The 23,378-nt window shown below is 39.3% G+C and overlaps 1 pseudogene; it reads right to left on the reverse strand.

The window, feature by feature from the left end:
- The window catches only part of LOC109702145 (phosphoribosyl pyrophosphate synthase-associated protein 2 pseudogene), a 153,329-nt pseudogene that overhangs the window by 84,601 nt on the left and 45,350 nt on the right, over positions 1 to 23,378 (reverse strand).

Below are 23,378 nucleotides of genomic sequence, written 5' to 3' on the forward strand. Positions count from 1 at the left end.
TAATGACAAATCTAGTTCCAATTTAACTTGTCTGTGTTAACTTGAACCATGGGGGACATTTCTGTGCTTTCCAAGTCTAAAATATCACCAGTTTCTTCAACCACTCCTCACATGTCAGAGTTCCCTCCACATCTTCACCACTCACCATGGACAGGTGCCAATTTATCTCTGTACCTGTTAATATGTGGCACAGGAAGACTGTCCTCTTGATGTCACATTGCCATGACCTAATCCCAAAAATGTCTTTATGGAGTTCAAAGTTTGATTTTAAGAATCTCTGAATTCTAACATGTTGAAATTTTACTTCAGATGCTATTCTCTACCTTGAGCTCAATTTGGCTAGGTGTTTTTTTTTTCTATTTTTTCCTTTTTTTTGGTGCTGGGGTCAGGTCTTTGCACTTGCCAGGCAAGCGCTGTTCCACTGAGCTAAATCCCCAACCCCTCAATTTGGCTAGTTGGATGGAGGTTTCTAAAATCTTCCTAGTTAACAGCCACATATGGTCAATTCAAATGGACTTGTGAGAGGACAAATGTCATCTCAAACATTACTCACCATAGAAATCACAGAAAGACCCAGAGTATTTTTTCTGACCCTTTACTGGCTCTTTAAGTCAAGCTATAGACTTTCAATCTTACAGAGAACTTCCAGTCCTCCATCTAAGCTCTCATGGGCCCTAACTAAGCCTGATGCTTCCTCTGTTCAACAATTTGTCCTCATTGAGAGAAATAAAATATAAGCACAAGTTTGGCTCAACTTGAGTAACAAAGTAGGTTGAGCAAATCATGAATGGTATCATAAGGACTTGACTGGACCATTGAGCAAAAGAATGAATGATATCATAACTGGGTCATCAAACATACAGTATCTCAGATGAAAAACACAGGCATGAATAACTCAAGGAGGCATTGAAGTCATCAGCATAAAGAGCTGTTGGAGTTGAGAAAGGAAGTAGGTCTCTTTGGCTGGATTGGGGAAGTGGTAAGCAGAAAGGAAATAAGAATTAGGACAACTTAATGGAAAAGTAATAATTATGAAAGGGGAATGGGACTGGAACATGGACAAGTGAGAAAAGGTTGAGAGAATAAATACATCCCAATGGGCTGGGTGATTTGGCTTAGTTGAAGCACAGTGTTCACAAATACAGTGAGTGAAAAACGAAGTTCAGAAAAATTCAGAGAATCCAAGCTGAATAAGATTGCTTACTGTGCCAAGATCAGCTAATCAAAGCACAATTTACACCAAAGAACACCTGACCTACCAAAAGACATAGCTAAGTGGGAGGGGGGAGAAGTGAGCAAATCAAACCCTAGGATAGAAAAGAATAGTTTTGGTGCTTAGGGGTGCAGTTCAGTGCTAAAACTCAGCAGGCATGAAGCCCTGGGTTCAATCTCTAGGACCCTCCCTCCAAAAAGAATACCAAAGCAAATCTATGGGGGTAAAGAGAGAAAAGGCAAAGGGTGAGAAAAGAAGACCAGTGTCTTCTAAGTGACAGGTGGCACCCCACTATGTATTTCCTATCCTTGACATCTAAATGTGCTGGTTATCAACCTCTCCGCCCTCCTGAAATGCACTTCCAGCCTTTAGTGTCTTCCATATCTCTGTGCCCTTTGTTAACAGCCATTTCTCCTAAACACTTTATCCACCCCCAGAAAAATGGTCAACCTGACTAATCCCCAAGGAACATTGCCAAGGAAGAGTGAGGATCAGACACAGCTCAACATAGCCAATGTGCCTGGTAAGAATGGGATCAAATGATCTCCTTTATAAACAACTGACTGAGAGGGCACTGGTGGTGGAGTCAGGGATCTCAAGAGGTGTGTGAAGAACTGAAGGGGCCATGGGCCCTGAAAAGCCATAAGATCAACCTAAGGAACTCAGCCCTCCTTGTGTCTGTTCACTAACTCATAAAGTCATTCAGCTACTCATGTGGTCTTTTAGTCCTCCCCCTCCCTTCCCTACTGCCACACATCCAGCTGTGCACAAAGGTGCTTATTCCTCAGACCTCTGTTTACACATGACTCTATTAGATCCTCCTTACCAACCTATAAAGTGTCCTGGATTTTCCCTTTTAAAAAATGTATCATGATGTAATTTCTCATTTCTGGACCCCTCTGCCATTTTGTAAAATGCCATGAGGAAAAGAGCTATTTTCTCACTGCTGTATCCCTAGCACTTAGCACAGAGTCAGCAAATAATTGTAGAATGAATAAAACACCTCACAGATAAATCAGTGGAACCTCTTGAGTGCCCTAAATTATGAATGACCAAAAAAACCAGTGTGGTCATGATTGTTAGTTTCTTGCCAAAGTCCATGTTTTCTAACTATTCAGGGGGACACAGCTACACTAATTTCCTGCCTGCCCTTGTTGTTAGGTGTGGGCACATGGCAGCTCTGGTGAACGGAATGTGAGCAGAAGTAATACACTTCTAAAAATCACTTGTAAAAAGACACATAAAAATACTCCACACTTTTCCTCGAGGCCCTTTTTTGTTTTCCTTTCTGACCAGCTAGACTACAGAAAACACCAGTAGGGACCTTAGAAGCCACGTGTTCTTAACAAGGATCCTGTGTGGAATAGGAACTTTCCTCTGATCTGCTCCTAAAAGAACTAAACTTCCTATGTCATATATCCATCAGACAGTTATGAATCTAAGTGTTACAGTGGTTAACCCAGCCAATAATTGAATGATACAACTGGGTCACAATTAAGTTAAGCTCTCCTATCCTTTAATTTGTCACTTTCCTTAAAAGAAATAAAGGCAATTCAGAGGTCAATACAATCTCTTGGCATGTGACTGAACAAAAGTTCAAAGCCTTTTTATTTTACTTATTTATTTAGTTTTGGTACTGTGTATTGAACTCAGGGCCTTGTACATGCTACTTAAGCCATGTCCCATATTTGAGCAAAAGTTCTAACTGCTTATGATCATCAGGAAAGTGTATTAACTTTGCCTTGGGTTGGCCCATAGCCACCAAATAGTCGAATTCTGTGATGTCAGAACAATGGACAGTGAGCATGCTTGCCTGGCCTCCTCTCAGAAGAACAGGTCACACCCCACAGGACTTGGACAAATGCCCAAATTCTTTCTCAGGTAGCCTGTCTCTGGCTTCATTTGTGCTTACCTCACAAAAATGTCATACACTGTCCTGTTGTTTTCAGTGCTAGGTGGGTAGAAGCTGCCAAAAGCCTTTTCAAAAAAACCACAGAACAATGGCTGTATCTGCCCTCTGAACAGAGCATCCCATCAAACTGCTAGAGATTCAACCTTAGACATGGCATCTGTCTCCAAGGCAAAGTGGCACTACACTGAAGACATGCTTGACTCTTTCTGCTGAACACTAGAGACTTTAAAGAGGACTCCTCTCCCTGACAGACTGGAGTATTTTGATAATCTAATTACAGTAAGAGAATTAGTCACATGTACCGCACAATTGCATGTTCAATGTAGCTCTAAAACTATTAGAAGTGGTAAATGTGTCTCGTGCAAATATTTTCTGGCCCTTTACAGAAAGTGTGCTGTTTCTTGCCCTAATCCCCAGGGCAGAATGAATGGTTTGTGACTCTGTGGGCTGTGTTGAGGCTCTGTCACAACCACTCAGCTATGCTGCAGCATGGCAAGAGCAGTCATGGGTGACATGGAAATGAGTGAGATAGCTATGTTCCAACAAAACTTTACTTATGGTGTCCACCTGAATTTCATATTGCTTCCATTTGTCACAAAATATTTTTCTTCTCTTCTTTTTTGGAACCATTGAAAAAATGAAAATTAGCCAGACAAGTGTAATCTTCACCTTTGATGGCTCAGGCTGAAGGATTTGTGAGTTCAAGGCCAGACTTGGCCATATACAAAGACTCTTTCTCAAAAATGATAGATAGATAGATAGATAGATAGATAGATAGATAGATAGATAAGTGAGTAAATAAAAACCACGACCTGGTGGCCCATAGGCAGAAAGGTGATAGAACACAGGTTGCCAACCCCTGATGTAGAGCCTAGGTTAATTATCTTGAAAATGAAAAATATTACATCAACTTTCACTGGTTTCTCACTGAAGTTTACATTCCTTTAATTATGAATTATGAAACAAACCACAGTAGTAGCAGCAGAAGCTTTGAAACTGTCACCAGGAGAAATCACAGGCATGCTCATAGCACATTAGATATGGGATAGATAAATCAAGATATGGATCACGCTCACCACTCCTTTTATATGGGTCATTTTCAGATCTTCTGCTGTATCTTATTTAAATGTGTTGATAAAGAAGCACGTATATCACTATCTCTTAAATTTGACTTTTGACATTTAATATCTATATTTCAACATCACTGTCTGTAATCCTAGCTATTCTGGAAACAGAGATTGGGAGTATCACAGTTTGAGGCCACCCCAGGCAAAAAAGACCAAAATACACCATCTTAACATGGTGTCATGCATTTGTCATCCCAGCTACTCAGGAAGCATGAATAGGAGGGTCTCCATCCAGGCCTGCCTAAACATAAAAGAGAGACCCTATTTAATAGATACCCACAGCAAAAACAGCTATGAGTGTGTCTCAAGTGGTAGAGTGCCTGCCTGGCAAATGCAAAACCTTGAGTTCAAAGCCCAGTATACCCCCCCAAAAATAAAACAAAACAAAAGAAGGAATTATAATACATCCTAATAGCTGTGACAGATAGGTACTCTAAACTGGGACTATAAACTAAAATGAGAGTAACGTTAAAATTACTCATAATTAAAATTGTCCTTGATAGGCCTTAAATTCCATAACAACGAAACTATCAAACATGGTGTAGTCTCTGTTATGGACTGAAATGTGTCCCCCAAAATTCATATGTTGAAGCCCTAACTCCCACTGTGACTGTATTTCCAGATAGGACCGTTAATTAAGGAGGTAATTAAGGTTAAATGAAGTCATAATGGTGGGGCCCTAATCTGACGGGACTGGCGTCCTTATAAGAAGAGGAGGAGAAATCATCGCCCTCAAGCTCTCTCCTGAGCTGCATGCAGAGGAACAGCCATGGGAGGACATGGTGAGAAAGTGGCTATGTATAAGCCAGGAAGAGAGGCCTCTCCAGAAACCAGCCTTTATGGCTCTTGATTGTGGACTTACAGCTTCCATAAGTGTGAGAAAATAAATGTCTGTGTTTATGCTATCCAGTCTGTGATTTTTCTTATGAGCAAACTAAGACAGTCCATATCATCCTCCATGTCTTATTAGACAATGTGCCTAAGTAGCTTCAAACAATTTTATCCCCAGAGGGTGTTGGTGGCTGTATTCTGGTCACCTGGACACTTCTTTCTCAATATTTGGAAAACCCTTGAAATCTTTCCCAAATGCTTTGCATAGCTTTAGCTGACAGGCACTTGAGTGTTTTAAGCATGATTATAACCACTGCTGATTTAAAGTAAGTGGTAGGATGGCAGATTAGGAAGCAAGAGGGGGACATTTCTGAATTCTTACTGAACCCTTTTACATTAAAGATCTCAACACTTAGCAGAGGGATCTATAAAGTGTGACAAAAGACAGCTGAAAGAGCACAGGGCTCTGCTAGGGCATGAAGGTGAGACCACATGGAAGAAGCCTTGTGGAAGGCACCATCATGAATGAGTATGATTTGCAGGCAGGGAAGGAAGGGCACTCCAGTAACAGGGAGAGGTATGCAAAGAAATGGCCATGTTCAAACTAGTCATCAATCTGGTGACTGGGCTGAAAATGTGGTGGGCCTGGAGGCCAATGCTGGGCTTGCTCCATATGGTTAAGGGTCCTGTTCACAGCCAGTTCCATCAGTTCCCAGCCACATGGTGAGTCCTGCCACCATGAGTAATCTGGAGGTAAGCATGAGCCTTGCTGCATGCCCCCATCATAGGATTGTTATTAGGATCAAATGAGATAATACATGAGAAAACCTTCTGTGACCATACAACCCTACACAAATTGTAGACTGAACATTACTGTCAAACATTAAGAAGAGTTAAGCATGGGAAAATTTGAGTATTTTCCCCAAAAACTTCAAAATCCTTGGCAACTGCACACACACATTTACTTACAACTTTTGGACATATTTTAGTCCCAGTAGGAAATCAGATGACAGCTATTCCCCAAATTTGCCCTATCAGAAGAATCACCTAAGATGTTTATCAAATAATCTTCCTACGTCTCTTTCCTGAAAATTATGATTTAGCACATGGTGGTGGGAGGAGGAGCTGTGAATCTAGATTTTTAACAAGTCATCACATAATTTTTAGTAACTAGTGGCGAACAATAGTCTCTGGTGAAATCTTTACCACCATCCACCTTGACCCGTCCCTGTGCTTTCTACTTGAGTATCTGAGTCCACTTTCCCCATAAGCCTTCTTCTCTCTTTTTCCCTGCCCTGGTGCCCTTCTAACAGTTTGATGATGCTTATTATTAGTTTGGGGAACTGATTTTAGTATTATTAGCAAGATATAGTGAAATTCCTTAAGGAAACACTACACAAAATATGTCAATTTGCATATGAACCTTTTAACATGCCAGGAATTTACCTATGGGTTTCCTTCTTATCATGAAAGCTCCCAGCAAATGGACAGCAGTATCTCCTTTTTCCCCAACATTTTCCCTCAATTCTCCCATGTGCCAAGGAATAAGGATAGTATCTCAGATTGCCAACAACTGTGTAGCAAGAAAAAAGTCTTGAAGAAAAGAAGACATATATAGCTTTTATAATGTTGAGGAACTTTCCTTCTATTCCTAGTTTTCTTAGAGCTTTTATCATGAAATGATGTTGGATCTTATCAAAGGCTTTTTCTGCATCTATTGAGATGATCAAGTGGTTTATGTCTTTGCTTCTGTTAATGTGGTTTATTATGTTTATTGATTTTCGTATGTTGAACCACCCCTGCATCCCTGGGATGAAGCCTACCTGGTCGTGGTGAATAATCTTTTTGATGTGTTGCTGAATTTGGTATGCCATTATTTTGTTGAGGATTTTTGCATCAATGTTCATTAAGGAGATTGGCCTATAGTTCTCCTTTTTGGAGGTGTCTTTGCCTGGTTTTGGGATAAGTGTAATACTGGCTTCATAAAATGTGTTTGGCAGTTTTCCTTCCCTTTCTATTTCGTGGAATAGTTTAAGGAGGGTTGGTATCAGTTCTTCTTTAAAGGTCTGATAGAATTCAGCAGAGAATCCATCAGGTCCTGGACTTTTCTTTTTGGGGAGACTCTTGATTGCTGCTTCAATTTCATGTTGTGTTATAGGTCTATTCAGGTGATTAATTTCCTCTTGGTTCAGTTTTGGATGATCATATGTATCTAGAAATCTGTCCATTTCTTTTAGATTTTCAAATTTATTTGAATATAGGTTCTCAAAGTAGTCTCTGATGATTTCCTGGACTTCCATGGTGTTTGTTGTTACCTCCCCTTTTGCATTCCTAATTCTACTAATTTGGGTTTTTTCTCTCCTCATTTTAGTCAGGTTTGCCAGGGGTCTATCAATGTTGTTTATTTTTTCAAAGAACCAACTTTTTGTTTCATTAATTCTTTGTATGTTTTTTTTTGGTTTCTATTTCGTTGATTTCAGCTCTTATTTTTATTATTTCTCTCCTTCTATTTGTTTTGGGATTTGCTTGTTCTTGTTTTTCTAGGAGTTTGAGATGTATCATTAGGTCATTGATTTGGGATCTTTCAATCTTTTTAATATATGCACTCATGGCTATAAACTTTCCTCTCAAGACTGCCTTAGCTGTGTCCCATAGGTTCCAGTACGTTGTGTTTTCATTTTCATTGACTTCCAGGAACTTTTTAATTTCCTCTTTTATTGCATCAATGATTCACTCTTCATTAAGTAATGAGTTACTTAGTTTCCAGCTGTTTGCATGTTTTTTGTCTTTACTTTTGTTGTTGAGTTCTACTTTTACTGCATTGTGGTCAGATAGTATGCACGGTATTATTTCTATTTTCTTATATTTGCTGAGGCTTGCTTTGTGCCCAGCCAGCATTATACTTAACGGAGAAAAATTAAAACCATTCCCTCTAAAATCAGGAACCAGACAAGGATGCCCACTATCTCCACTCCTATTCAACATAGTACTGGAATTGCTAGCCAGAGCAATTAGGCAAGAAGAAGGAATAAAAGGAATACAAATAGGTAAAGAAACTGTCAAAATATCCCTATTTGCAGACGACATGATCCTATACCTTAAAGACCCAAAAAACTCTACTCAGAAGCTTCTAGACATCATCAATAGCTATAGCAAGGTAGCAGGATATAAAATCAACATAGAAAAATCATTAGCATTTCTATACACTAGCAACGAGCAAATGGAAAAAGAATGTATGAAAACAATTCCATTTACAATAGCGTCAAAAAAAATCAAATACCTAGGTATAAACCTAACAAAAGATGTGAAAGACCTCTACAAGTTAAACTATACACTTCTGAAGAAAGAGATTGAGGAAGACTATAGAAAAAGTGGAGAGATCTCCCATGCTCATGGATTGGTAGAATCAACATAGTAAAAATGTCAATACTCCCAAAAGTAATCTACATGTTTAATGCAATTCCCATCAAAATTCCAATGACATTCATTAAAGAGATTGAAAAATCTACTGTTAAATTTATATGGAAACACAAGAGGCCACGAATAGCCAAGGCAATACTCAGTCAAAAGAACAATGCAGGAGGTATCACAATACCTGACTTCAAACTATATTACAAAGCAATAACAATAAAAACAGCATGGTACTGGCACAAAAACAGACATGAAGACCAGTGGAACAGAATAGAGGAACCAGATATGAAGCCACACAACTATAAGCAACTTATCTTTGACAAAGTAGCTAAAAATATACGATGGAGAAATAGCAGCCTCTTCAACAAAAACTGCTGGGAAAACTGGTTAGCAGTCTGCAAAAAACTGAAACTAGATCCATGTATATCACCCTATACCAAGATTAACTCAAAATGGATCAAGGATCTTAATATCAGACCCCAAACTCTTAAGTTGATACAAGAAAGAGTAGGAAATACTCTGGAGTTAGTAGGTATGGGTAAGAACTTTCTCAATGAAACCCCAGCAGCACAGCAACTAAGAGATAGCATAGATAAATGGGACCTAATAAGACTAAAAAGCTTCTGTTCATCAAAAGAAATGGTCTCTAAACTGAAGAGAACACCCACAGAGTGGGAGAAAATATTTGCCAACTATACATCAGACAAAGGACTGATAACCAGAATATACAGGGAACTTATAAAACTAAATTCTCCCAAAACTAATGAACCAATAAAGAAATGGGCACGTGAACTTAACAGAACTTTCTCAAAAGAAGAAATTCAAATGGCCAGAAAACACATGAAAAAATGCTCACCATCTCTAGCAATAAAGGAAATGCAAATTAAAACCACACTAAGATTCCACCTCACCCCTGCTAGAATAGCCATCATCAGCAACACCACCAACAACAGGTGTTGGCGAGGATTCGGGGAAAAAGGAACCCTCTTACACTGTTGGTGGGTACAACCACTCTGGAAAAAAATTTGGAGGCTACTTCAAAAGCTGGACATCGATCTACCACTTGATCCAGCAATACCACTCTTGGGGATATACCCAAAAGACTGTTACTCCAGAGGCACCTGCACATCCATGTTTATTGCGGCACTATTCACAATAGCCAAGTTATGGAAACAGCCAAGATGCCCCAGCACTGACGAATGGATTAAGAAAATGTGGTATCTATACACAATGGAATTTTATGCAGCCATGAAGAAGAACGAAATGTTATCATTCGCTGGTAAATGGATGGAATTGGAGAACATCATTCTGAGTGAGGTTAGCCTGGCTCAAAAAACCAAAAATCGTATGTTCTCCCTCATATGTGGACATTAGATCAAGGACAAACACAACAAGGGGATTGGACTATGAGCACATGATAAAAGTGAGAGCACACAAGGGAGGGGTGATGATAGGTAAGACACCTAAAAAACTAGCTAGCATTTGTTGCCCTTAACACAGAGAAACTAAAGCAGATACCTTAAAGCAACTGAGGCCAATAGGAAAAGGGGAAGAGGTACTAGAGAAAAGGTTAGATCAAAAAGAATTAACCTAGAAGGTAACATGTACGCACAGGAAATCAATGTGAGTCAATGCCCTGTGTAGCTATCCTTATCTCAACCAGCAAAAACCCTTGTTCCTTCCTATTATTGCTTATACTCTCTCTACAACAGAATTAGAAATAAGGGCAAAATAGTTTCTGCTGGGTATTGAGGGGGGGAGAGTGAGGGGGCAGAGTGGGTGGTAAGGGAGGGGGTGGGGGCAGGGGGGAGAAATGACCCAAGCCTTGTATGCACATATGAATAATAAAAGAAAAATGAAAAAAAAAAGAAGAATAGGAAAAAAAAAAAAAGAAAAGAAGACAAGTTTTCTACTGGTTCAAGCTCAGCTGATTGCTCTGCCTAAAGACAAGGAGAGCTTTCCACATCTTGGCGGACTCCCTGTTAACCAAGTCTCCAGCTGAACTGTGTTTACCTTTTCATAATTCTCTGCTGTGCTCATAGTCAAGTTCTCATGTGTGCATTTCTGCCTTTTTGAACCTTAAGATGAAAAAAATTCCCAACAAGTCAAACCCCAGCAACCATGAGATGATATGTAGAGGCAAAATCTGATAGGATTTCAGCATTCAATCAACAGGTGAGAAGTTAAGATTCTAAGGTACAAACCCATTTTTTTTCTAGGGATTTTTAATCCAGTCCTATTGTTTTATTTTTTTCCCCAGGAAAACACTTAACCTGAGAATAAATAGTTGAAAAAAGTTATATGTAAATACTGTCTCCAATACATGATTTTAAGGAAAAGGAAGTAATCCAATGATAGTATTTTGTTCATAAGTATTGAGGACTTATATTCTGGTGAACATTAATTTTGCAACCATTATAACTTTTGAAACTTTTGCCTGAGTCCTGATATGTTTTAAAAGGAAAGCATGACCTGTGGCAGAGCAGAGTCCTAAATCTTGGTGCATAAGGCAGAGTAGTCTTCAGCGTTTTAGTCAATGGCAGTCAATCACAGTCCAAAAATATTACATGGAAAATTCCAGAAACAATTCTTAATTTCCACCATTCTAAATAGCAACAAAGTATCTTGAACATCTTGCTCCATCCAACCTGGGATATGAGTCATCATTTTGTCTAGTATATCTATTATATATACACTACCTGCTCATAATTCACTTAGTAGCCAACTCAGTTATCAGATTAATTGCAGCCATTGCACAGTGCTTGTGTTCAAGTATTCCTTACTTATTAATGGTCCCAATGCACTGAGAGTAGTAATTCTGGCAACTTTGTTACAGTATAGTACTATAATGGTTTTATTTATCATTGTTAGTTATCACTGTTAATCTCTTACTGTGCCTAATTTATAAATTAAACTTTATCATAAGTATGCATGTATACTTATGATTTTAAAAATCACAGTAGATATAGGGTTTTGGTACTGTCCATGGTTTCAGGCAGCCTGAGGGGTCTTGGAATTAATTCCCTGCAGACAAGGGGGAACGACTGTATTTCTTTTTACAGTTTCACATGCTTCAGCACTAGCATATAAAATATAAGGGTGAGTCCTAGAGTACAAAATTCAGTGAACATAAAGGTCAAAATTTTCAAAAAATATAGTGGAAAAGGAAAAAAAGGGAGCAATTATTTCAACTTCAATTACTAGAATTGTTTTCAGTTTTAGCAGCTATAAAGTAGAAATGGTTGTCACATGCTGTGAATGTTGGCACACACTCTCAAGTAGATTGAGAAGGCAGGAGCTACTTCCTGGGCCTAATTTACCAGTGACACAGTGAGCTTTATTTGGAAGGGACTTGTCCTTGTCTTTCAGTATCACCAATTCCATCCATCTTTTCCACGAGTGTGATTAGCTACTTTTAGAAGTGACTGTCTACCAGGCTGATGACACTGGAACGTTCAAAGATAGAAATGCAGAGCAGAGAGGCCCCTTGAATTGGACAACCATTATAAATTTTTTAACTAACCTTGCTAACACTGGGAAATAAAATCTTATCAGCACAAAGCCATTTCTTTACTCACTTCCCTTTCACCCCATCTGATACAGTATTTTTCACTTTCATTCACTCTTTGAAAACAAACTGGAAAACTGCTTGATTTCCAAAAAACAAGACAAACTCAAATATATACTAGTAATACGTTATTCTCAAACTCTAAAATTGAGTTACAGTTCCACTAGGGGGAGCAAGATGGCAATTTGTTACCGGGGTTATCAATATTCAGGTTGTGTAATTAAGGAAAGTAGTTAAAGGACTCACTTTATTCAAAACATAAAAGAGCTTGAGCTTCCAAGAAAGTTCTTAGTAGTAAGTAAATGAATACAGCATGTACATAACAAAAACAAAATGTTTCAAAATACCCAACATCTCTATTGACCCCTGAAGGTCAGGATTTTAGGAAATAGGAATTAATGTACATAAACCCCAGGTGCTAAAGTATCACTTTCACCATTAGAAAAACACAATTCATACATGTCACCTCTCACATGTGTAATATAGACCTTAAAAAAAAGTATGAGAAAAGTATAAAACAGGGAAATGGAGATAGGTGGGGACTGTTTGGAAGTAGGAGAGGGAAGGCAAAAGGAGAGGTGATAGGGAGTGGATGTGACTGAAGTACTTTATATGAACATGTGAAAATACAATAATGAACTCCATTAGTATTTTTTAAGAAAGAGGCAAGGGGGATTAAAAAGTAATAGAGGGGGTGAAATTGATCAAAGCAAATTATATATGTGTAGAAATATCACAACAAAGCATCTTTGTACAATTAACATATGCTAATAAAAAGAGGAAAAGAACACAATTCAATTATTCCCTCAGCTCCACTAAAAAATATAAGGGTGCTACTAGTGGCATCAAACATGCCATCCATTTAAGAATAAAGTCCATTAGGTGTTCTGCAGAGAGATCTCAGCTAGTTTAGACTATTCACTTCATCCTGCAATGAGGCATCTTCCCAACCCCATCCCTGCAAAAATCCCCCAATGAAACCACCAATCTGACTTTTGCTAAAATCACTGTACATGCACTGCTCTTCTCTTAGTCAGAATTGTGTGGTCTTTAGTAGTAAGGAGGCTTTGGGAGCTAAGCAGAGCAACAGAGGTTGTCACCAAGATCAGGAACTACATGCAGTCAATAGTAACAAGTCTTTAAGGAAGCATTCAGAAGACATTCCAGCATTGTGTTATACACTTCTGGTATGCTGCTCATCTTTTTCTGCTTGGATTGGATAATTAAAGACTCCAAATATAAAAGAAAACATCTTGCACCCTAATCAGGAGGGAATGCTGGGAATTAATCAATAGTCAAAAGGGGGAATGATATTCCTAAACACCTGTGCACACTTGAGCACTCTGAGTACAGTGTGCCATTAAAGCAAGATGGGAGTGTGTTATTAGTAGCTGATAGTTGATGTAGCAATAAGCCAGCCATATGAAACCATCAGCCTAAATGAACAAGCTGAAACACTTCATTAGGTAACAATTGGTTTTATGTGAGGCAGCACTTGGATTTCTGTAAAAGGATAATAAAAATTTGTCCAAGTCACTAGATTTAATGGACAAAAGTGGCTATCTCTATTCATACGGGTCCTGCTGTATGATCTGTTGTAAGGATGCAATGAAGTGCTTCCTGAATATAAAAGATCACTCTTTACTTGAGGAGAAGTTCATTCCATCACAGAAAAATAATGATGATCATAAAATCAAAATCTCTTCCCATTAAGTAGTATACAAATGACATAAAACTGCTGAGTCCTTGAAACATTATTTTTTTCAAAAGGGAATAAGATCGTCTGAAAATGTTTCTTAGCCAGGTATGGTGGTGCAAATTTGTAATCCAAGCACTCAGGGGGCTGAAGCAGGAGGATCATAAGTTGAGAAAGAAGAGGAGGAGGAGGAGGGAGAAGAGGAAGAAGGAAGGAAGGAAGGAAGGAAGAAAGAAAGGAAGGGAGTCTCTTACAAGCTACGCCATAGAATATTTCCAGTTATTAACAAAAACACACAAAAAGCATAAAATTCCAAGTAACCAGTAATACCCTTCAAATAACTAATCTTTATCTGTATACTTACCATGATGAAAAGTGAAGTACCTTTAATTAGAAAATGGAGAAAATTGATTTACTACCCAACCTTTTCCAACACAAACATAACCCCTAGGCATTGACAATGAAATGGTTATTTAAGGGCTGGGTAATTACACCCAGTTTGGGGAACTTTCACACCATTTGTTGCTCCTTCATTTTCTGAGATCCCCCTGGCAATTTCTCTGATCTTTAATGCTGCTCATTGCAGCTTCAACTGAGGATAACTACCTGGAAATAAAATGAAACCCAAACTGGTCAACTTTGCTACAGGTTTGTCACAGGAGGTTAGGCAAAAGGAAATGATGAAGTGATAGTATCAGTTAGGTTGAAATCTGGAGGCAATATTCATTTCTACAGAACTGTGATCTCTCTCTCTCTTTTTACCATAGCAAGAGGTGACCAATGCTACAATGTCTGACTGATCTGAGATTAAATCCTAGTCATAATTTCTTCATCTGGAAGAGCCTTTTTACAAGATGTGTTTAAGAAATTGCATAATAAACCAGGTGCCCATGGCTCCTGGCTGTAATCCTAGCTACTAAGGAGGCAGAGATCAGGAAGATCAAGGTTCGAAGCCAGTGAGGGGAAATACTGAGTGAGACCCATCTTGAAAAAAAACCATCACAAAAAAGGGCTGGTAGAGTGGCTCAAGGTGTAGGCCCTGAGATCAAACCCCTGTACTGAAAAAGAGACAGAGACAGAGAGAGAGAGAGAGAGAGAGAGAGAGAGAAAGAAAAATATATGATAATAATATATTCTATGTCCCCTGTATAGGGTCAGATGCCTAATATGTACTCAATAGAAACACTGGTTACTGTTCATGTTGGGGTAATGAGCTCAAATGCCCTCACAGACAAGTATATTTATGTCTGTCCTACAAAGGGGATAAACAGAGGCTCTTGGAAGACTTCCCTTAGAATTACAGAGCAAATCAGTCAGATTAGGATTATAATCCTCCTAACACCATCTCTTAGGTAGAGGGGCCCATCATACAAGGAAAGAGATTGCAGGGAGGAGAGTGAAAACCAAATCTAGCCTGACTTGTTTTGGGCAACCTCAGAAATGCCATACAGCTTCTCTGTACTCAGAAGTCTCACCTCTGAAACTTACTGAGATGATACATCATCTCTCTTTGACTAATCAAAATGTGCTATATACCCATGCCTGCTTGAGAATTTCAGTTTGTAATTTTACTACTGAAGGTTACCACAAATGTGTACAGTTATGCCTGTCTTTGGTGGGCTCCTGAGAGCCAGAAAGGAAGTTAATCCTCTGTTTAGATCTGTGAATGGGGTCGAGTGATTTGCCCATTTAATGACAAAGTTGAATCTAAAAACAGTTTTCCTGACTTTCCAGGAACATGGCACTTTTTCTCATGTGCCATGCTTAATATAATATAATAAATATAAAATAATATCGAGAATTTGGCCTCAGTTTCAAGATACTCCCTATGGAGAAAGTATTATATACCTATGACCTGCTAAGGATAAAAGCTACTATACATAGTATATAGTCTTCTCTCTATATGTGCGTACGCTTACCCTGGATCCTTTTGATTTAATGACTCTCAAAAAAATAGCTAACAATAAAATATTCTTACCAAAAGTTTAGGGTGGGGAGGGATGACTATAGTCTTTCAAAGTAAGGGCTCAGTGTAGGTTTACTATCAGAAGCTAGAAATGGTGTGTTGAAGGTAAATGAGACCATGGAGTAAACTATTCATGTTGGAGAATAGAAGATGCGTAGAGAAGAACAAATAAGTGGTTTGGAAGAATACCATGCCAGCAAAGGAAGTCTTAACATAACTGTGTAGACAAACATGAACTGGGGTGTTGAGCAAGAGAAAGGAATGGAGTTTTCACAAACACACAGTTTGGTCACCATGCAGTACACACTAAGCACTGGAGGAGGAAAGACTGGAGTTAGAAGCCCAGTTGAAGACGGTTGACACAATCCAAGCTCTTATAGGAAGGAACTTTCTGATCTTCCTCTGTCACAGGCTCTTCAAGCACTACTGAGAGGGACACAGTGGAAACAAAAGATACTGGTTTCAATTCACTGATGCCTGCTCTATTCCTGGATGCAAATTTGGCTTAGCATTTTGGTACTCTATTTCACTTTTTATATATAGTTCAATTTTCCTGCCCCTGAGACACCACTGTTTCCAGGTGAAATCCAGGTTACTTCCTTTAGTTCTGGAATACTTCCATTTTCCCCCTCAGAACCTCTGCAGATGTAAGCTCTGTTTTGTCAGACTTGTCACTTGATCACTGAATTAAAATCATAACATTTCAAAATCAGGCCACATCCATAAAGAGAAAAGCAAAGCAAAACAAGGCAGACACACTCTGCCAGCTGTCGTATTTTATGAGGATCGGCTGCCAGCTACTCACATCTTTTTTCTTTTTTTCACTCTGCCTAGTTTCAAATGGCTTGATATCAAAACTAAATTATAGATAAGTTAGTTAAAATAGTCTTGGGGAGTTAACTTTTTAAAAGAGGTAATTTAAGCAGGAAAAAACAAAACAAACCCAAGAGGTTAGTTTGTACAAACTAAATTTAAATCAATGTAATTTTAGTGAGACAAAAAGAGCAATGCCATATACTTCTTCTCATTTCCTGTTTTGAAAATTTGTTACAGAGGTTTTATTTCCGATCTTCATTTTGCTTACATTCTTTGTAAAACTTTATCTTAGATCAATTCATGTTCGATTCATGTGGTTTCAAATATGATAAGTGATTTCATAAGGTGAAACAATAGAAGCCATTTTAGTGGGGGGGATAACAGATGGAAGAGGCAGAAGATGGTCCTCAGGGTTGTAGGTGCATTCAGCATAATTTCTTGTCTGTTCAGATACAAAAAGTAGCTTTCACTTACCCCATACAAAACATTAATTTATTATACCTAATATGCATCTCTTACCATCAAAAGGACCATAATTATAATGCATTCCTTTTTTTAAGAAAAACCTGAAAGTAACCTGTTACAGAAGCATAATTTTCTTGTGCTCTCAAGTAAATATATATATTTGTTGTTGTTGTTGTGGTGGTGCTGGGGTTTGAACTCAGGGCTTCACACTTGCTAGGCAGGTGCTCTACCACTAGAGCCACTCCAACAACCTCAAATAATTATAATTTTTGACAATCTCAGAAATTAGAAGACAGTAAGCAATGCAAGTGCCCTTTGAGAACAAGTACATTGGTGTGAGGAATTAATTTAAAAGGTATTACTAGAAAGGTAGTATCTCTCTTTATGCTTGAGAAGACTAGCACTGCCATAGATGCTTGCTACAGACTCACTTAAGTCATAGTAAGTCAGTCATGATTCAGAAAACTCCAAAATGGATTTGTCTGAAATTTGTTATAACCAAGATCCTTTGAAAACACCAGCAAGCCACTTTTTACACCACCAAATCGTTCTAAAACTTATGACAGTTTTCTTAAGCTCTCTACACTCTTTCTGTAGATTTTTTCTTTGTGCATACTTTGGAAAGGGAAAGACCAGTTAAACTCTCACTGTGTCTCCACAGTTGGGGAGCAGGGACACATGCAAAGCAGAGTCACCTTCTTCATGTCCCAACAACTAAAATCCAAGGCAGTGAGTCATTTAGGACCTGGATGACTGGAGGGTGCCCTGTTGCCCACAAAACCAGGAAATGACAAGGAACGCAAATCTATCAGACTGTCCTCTGTGTAGTCTTTTGGGAAGCATCTTCAACTTTCCTCATCACAATTCATGGAAAAGGCATTTAGTGACATATGTCAAAGGGAAATAAGAAGGCAGCAGGAAGAGAGAGGGGCCTATGAAACTAAAAAATCATTCAATGATACAAAATGTGAAATCTTACAAAAGGACAGTCTTATCATTTCTGTGCAGAAACACTGACCCAGTTAATATTTCCTTTTTTTTTCTCTACACACTACCACGCCAACAGGATATGGAAGACACATGTTCTAAAAGTTAGCATATTTCAGATAACCACATTCAATTGAAAAAAGATTTATTAAGCATAAGAAATACATTAAGTTTAAGAAATTCAGACACTGACATATCATTGCCAGTCTTTTCCTTGAGATGCCAGGATGTAACAGGAAATGTGTAAGTACACATAGATTGAGTGTAAGGCAAATATTATACAAGAAGTGAGAATGAAGAAAAGAGAGAAACCATATTTGGCCTCCTGAGAGAAGTGGTCTTTGAAATAGCCACTGAAGGTTGCAGGGGATCTAAACAGTAAAGGCAGATAGAATGGGGATGAACTGTTCCTTCATATTATGAAGCAGAAGACTGTGAACATGCACAGGGGAGTGTTTTGCTCAACTGGAGCATGAGAGATATGAGGGAAGCTGAGAAGTAGACATGGATCAGATCAAAGTCAAGCTAATAAATTTGGACTCTCTTCTGTAGAACTGGGGAGCCAGGGATGGATTTTGAGCAGTGAGTGACTTAAGAGTTGTGCTTCAGAACAATCACTCTGGAAATGTGTTATATGATGAACTAGAGGAAAAGACAAAGGGAGCATCAGTCTAGGCCTGGCGATGGGCTATGACTCAATTGTGCAAGGAAGGTTCTCCTGGAGGCCAGCAAGCAGATCTCAAAGGTAAATGCATATTCCCCCCTCTACAGTACCCAGGGCCCATCCCTGAGGTGTGCTGCCTGCTTGCAGAGAGCCCTGGCTGATTTCCTCTGCAGGATGCCAGACTCTCTGAGGCAGCATGCCCAGCCATCAACAGGGGAGCAGCAGAAGTTCTGCAGATTGCTCTTGTCACTTCTCCACTTGTGCAAGCCCCTCGAGTTCCTTGCCATGCTCTGCTCAGCTCTGAGACTGGAAGCTGCTGGGTCTCTGAATTGAGCACACCCCACATCTGTACAACTCACTACATCTACCCCACCACAGAAACCAGAGCTTGCGGTGCTACCTTCTCAGTCCAGGTTGGGAAAGAAGAACGCTTGTCTTCATGCCATGAGCTGAAGGAACGAAACAAAGCAAGGATACCTAACCCAAGCACAGTGCTATCTTTATTTCTTTATCTTCAGTTGCTAATTCTAAAATTGAGTCAGAAGATCAAACTCAATTTTTTTTAATCATTCAAAGTTTCAAAAAAAGGATGTATGGTGGGAAATTGACTTTCAAGTGCATCAAAACTCCTACGCATCTTCTGTCTGTCCTGTTTGCTAGGCTATGATCTTAGTAGTTTTCCTCTTGCAATAATACAAAGACAGGAGACTGAGGCAGGAGGATTGTGAGTTCAAGGATGGCTTGGGCTACATAGCAAGAACCTATATAAACAAAAAGACAAGTAAATAAAAAGCTTAAAAAGCACAACACTCTTTCCCATCACCAATGTTAACAGGCTAATGTATATCACTTGACATTCCCCTGTTCCTGTTGTATATAAAAATACAGATACAGATATATGACATTATCATTGTTGTTTTCACTAAAATGGTATTTTATGATGTCCCTCTCTTGCCATTTGTAATAATAATAATATATTAAGGACATCCCCCAGGCTATTATTAGCAAGTTTTTTTTTATAACTTGTTAATATCCCATAATATGGATATATCATAACATATTCAATTATTCCTTTATGGATGGGCATTTGGTTGGCTTCTTGCTTGTGCCACAACAAAGCAGCTCCTACCAGTACCTATTCCTGCCATGTATTACATGATGAAGTGCTACCTGAGCTAAAGGCATTTTCTGTGTGCTTACAATATGCTATTTTTATAAAATATACAAAATAACTGTATGACATAGTACCTTCCTCAGAGTGCCAAATATAGCTGGGACAATTAGCCAACCTCCCACAAAACAATGCAAGCTTGAAAGATGGTACTGAACCATGTTCTACAGACCTGATATGAACAGAGACCACAATCTTCTACACAGTGACAGATTGGAGAGAGCGCGCTCAGAGAGGTCCCTTAATCCTAACATTCTAGAGCCTTCTCTGGTTCAGAAAAGAGGCACTAGAAGGACTCAGAAGCCAATGTGGTATCTGGAAGAGGCAGGACTTGAACAAGACATAGGAGCTGTCAGACCAGTGAAGAAAAAATTTCATCTGGGGATGACAAATAAGTAGATGAACAGCACTGATGTAGGAAATATATTTGTTAAGGAGAGTGACAATAAGCGGTCCCTTCTCCAAGTCACTGCACTTCCAAACACTGGCCTTTCACACCTCTCTCACCTCAACCTGACTGCCTCAGCAATGCTGTTTAGTTTTTCCAGTGATGGGGATCAAACCTAGGGCCTCACACATGCTAAGCAAGCATCCTTCCACTTAGCCTTCTAACCTGTTTCTTAAAGACATTAAAGACATAAAGAAATCCCAAGCCTAGTTGACACAAGGCATTATACCATCACCAAATTAATGTGCATTAATTGCAAGCTGCAGAAGCTTGAAAATATCCCCATATCGCTTCTTCCCTCTCCTTGCCTCAACCTCCCCTCCCCTCCCCTCCCCTCTCCCAAAGTGCATGCATGTACATACACACACACACACACACACACATACATGCACACATGTGAGGCCTTATTTTGTGCCCCTCAAACAACAGCAGCCATTAAAGCTGTTCCTGTCCATCTGGAAAATAACATAACATGGGAGAAAGCAATTCTGCAGCATAAGTGATTGTAATTTAACCAAAACATGGAGTTCTTTCATAAAAACACTTTGTTAAAATCTTGACATTGGTGATCACCAGTGTCGATCATTTACTCTCTGTTGCAATAATTTGTTTGCAATGCATCCAAATTCATTAAAATACAAAACATAATTGATAACATGTTTTAAACTTCCCCATAGTTTGGGTATGTTTCAGGTACATTTTATGTCACTACTGAATGTTAGCATGTCCGTGAGAAAACTCTACCAATGAAATAAACATGAGTAGATTAATGCGCTTTTTATCTCAAAGACTAAGAGGCAATACAGAGGAGACTGTGATTCTCTCTTTTCCTTTTCTCTACCCCTTCCAGTATTAAATTAGCTTTCAGCATATTTTTCAAACATTAGAAAAACAAGATTCACTCCCAAGATGTTTGAACACCAAGTTTGAAGGCAGAATTTTGATGGTCATATGCAGAAAGTAGGCGCTTTTAATAAGGACAGTGAGTTGGGTTTAAATTAAGTCTAATTGCTATGTGCTTCTATTTAATGGTAGAATAAAAAAAAAAAGCAAAAAGCTAACCTCTATTGCATTAGGCCAATCACAAAAGTGACCAAGGTCTGACATCCAGTAAAGAAAGTAAGGGGTCTAAGGCCACCTGTGACCTCACTGGCCATAACTGAAGTTGGCTCCTTTCCTGGTGATCTCACACCTTTCCCTTCACCAGTCCTCTCCCCAACATTGGTCTAAATGGTGTGAAGCCCCATTAGTGTCTTTGCACATTAAATCTAGATTTGTGAGTGTGCAATACACACCTAATATCAGAGTTGAGAAAGAGTTGCCAATCACTGTACAATAGTCCACTGGCTTAAAATGCATAAGATGATCGTGGAGAATAACTTAGCAGTTCCTCAACAATTTAATCATGGAATTATCATATAACCCCAAAATTCCACTCCTAGACGTACATCCCAAAGAATTGAAAATGAGTATGAAGCAGAAACTTGTACACTAATGTTCATAGCAATGCAATTCACGGTGGCCAAAAGGTGGGAACAACCCAAAAATCCATAAACTGGCTTCAATGGATGAAGGGATAAACAAAATGCAGCCCAGCCATACAAGGGAACATTATACAGTCACAAAAGGGAGCACAGTTTGTAATGAGGGATACTACAGCATGGGTGAACCTTGGAGCCTTTATGCTAAGTGAGAGAAGACAAACACTAAAGACTACATGTTATATGATTCTATTTATATGAAATACCCAAACTAGGCAAAGCCATAGAGACAGCAGATGAGTGGTTGCATGGGCTGGGAGGAGGAGGGAGTGGGAAGTGACTGCTTATTGAAAACAGAGTTTCCTTGGGGTTGGGGGGAGGATACGAAATATTCTGGAATAAGACAGTGGTGATAACTGCACATCACTGTGAAGGCACTAAATGTCAATGAAATGTACATTTTAAAGTAAGTTCAAATGGTCAATTCATGTTGTATGTATTTTTGCTGTACTAAGAAAACAAAAAAGTTTCAGTACAGAAAGGTATAAATTTTTTAGTTCTTTACTAAAATTGAACTTTTGAGGGAGTTTAATGAAATATGGAAAATATGAATAGAAGTAGTCTAGAAACTACTATGGTGGTCTTAATATGTAAGCCTGTGCAATAAGTGGAAATAAAGAGGTGCAAAGGCACAAACTCATTATTTCAAGTTTCCACGTGCAAACATGTTGTACTACCAGAACAATTCGTGAGAAGCATTTATTAATATACAAACACCTCTCCTATCCAGTTTGGATATTGGATATTGAAACCCTATGTCTCTAAGTTACCTAAGAGAACCATGCCATGTTGCTTCCCCCATCTGCTTCCTAAATATCCCTTTCCCAAGTTGGACTCCTTCCACCTCCCTGAAGCCTTTCTTGGTGACTCTGCCCATCTCTGGGCTCCTGTTGCCCATAATTAGGAACCCCCAAATGTAGCCTAAACCTGCACTGCACCCAGCTTGACAGCTGTTTCACAGGCCTCATAGATCCCATAGACATTCAGTGAGAGTCTTCCATACACAGGGCATTCAACCCCACTCCTCCAACCTCACCAAGAAGAAAAGCACCCCTTGTGACACTGCGCCTATTTCAGGAGATCAAAGAACAAGGGTCGCAATGTGCACCTTGGACTCACACTTGACCAGATGTCACTCCCAGAGCTGCAGGACCTTCAATAACTTACTGAACCTCTCAGTTATTCTCTTAGCTTCTCTTACTCTCCTCACCTGCAAAGTGCAATGATGATCGCCACACTCTCTTAGAAAGGTTGTTAGGATGAAGTCACATAAAGCTTGACTATTGTCTAGTCTCATCTCTTATTCTGTATGCCTGGTTCTAGTTGTATTTTATTGCACTTGCTCTTATCCTCTGTGGAAAGTGGGGGAGCAGAGGGCCTCCACAAAGCCACTGCTACATAGATAGAGCTCATTAAATGTTCATGGAGTGCTTGAGTGCGCAGCCCTAGGCTGGCGGGGCCCAGCTGCGCAGCTCGGTGGGAGCCAGGGCAGCGCCAGGAGCTGCCTTGCCGGGCCCAGCCACGACCCGCATACAACGCCCAGCGCGCGCACCTCACACCCG

Source organism: Castor canadensis, chromosome 12 (assembly GCF_047511655.1).
Source record: "Castor canadensis chromosome 12, mCasCan1.hap1v2, whole genome shotgun sequence".
In the NCBI taxonomy this organism is placed as follows: Eukaryota; Metazoa; Chordata; class Mammalia; order Rodentia; family Castoridae; genus Castor; species Castor canadensis.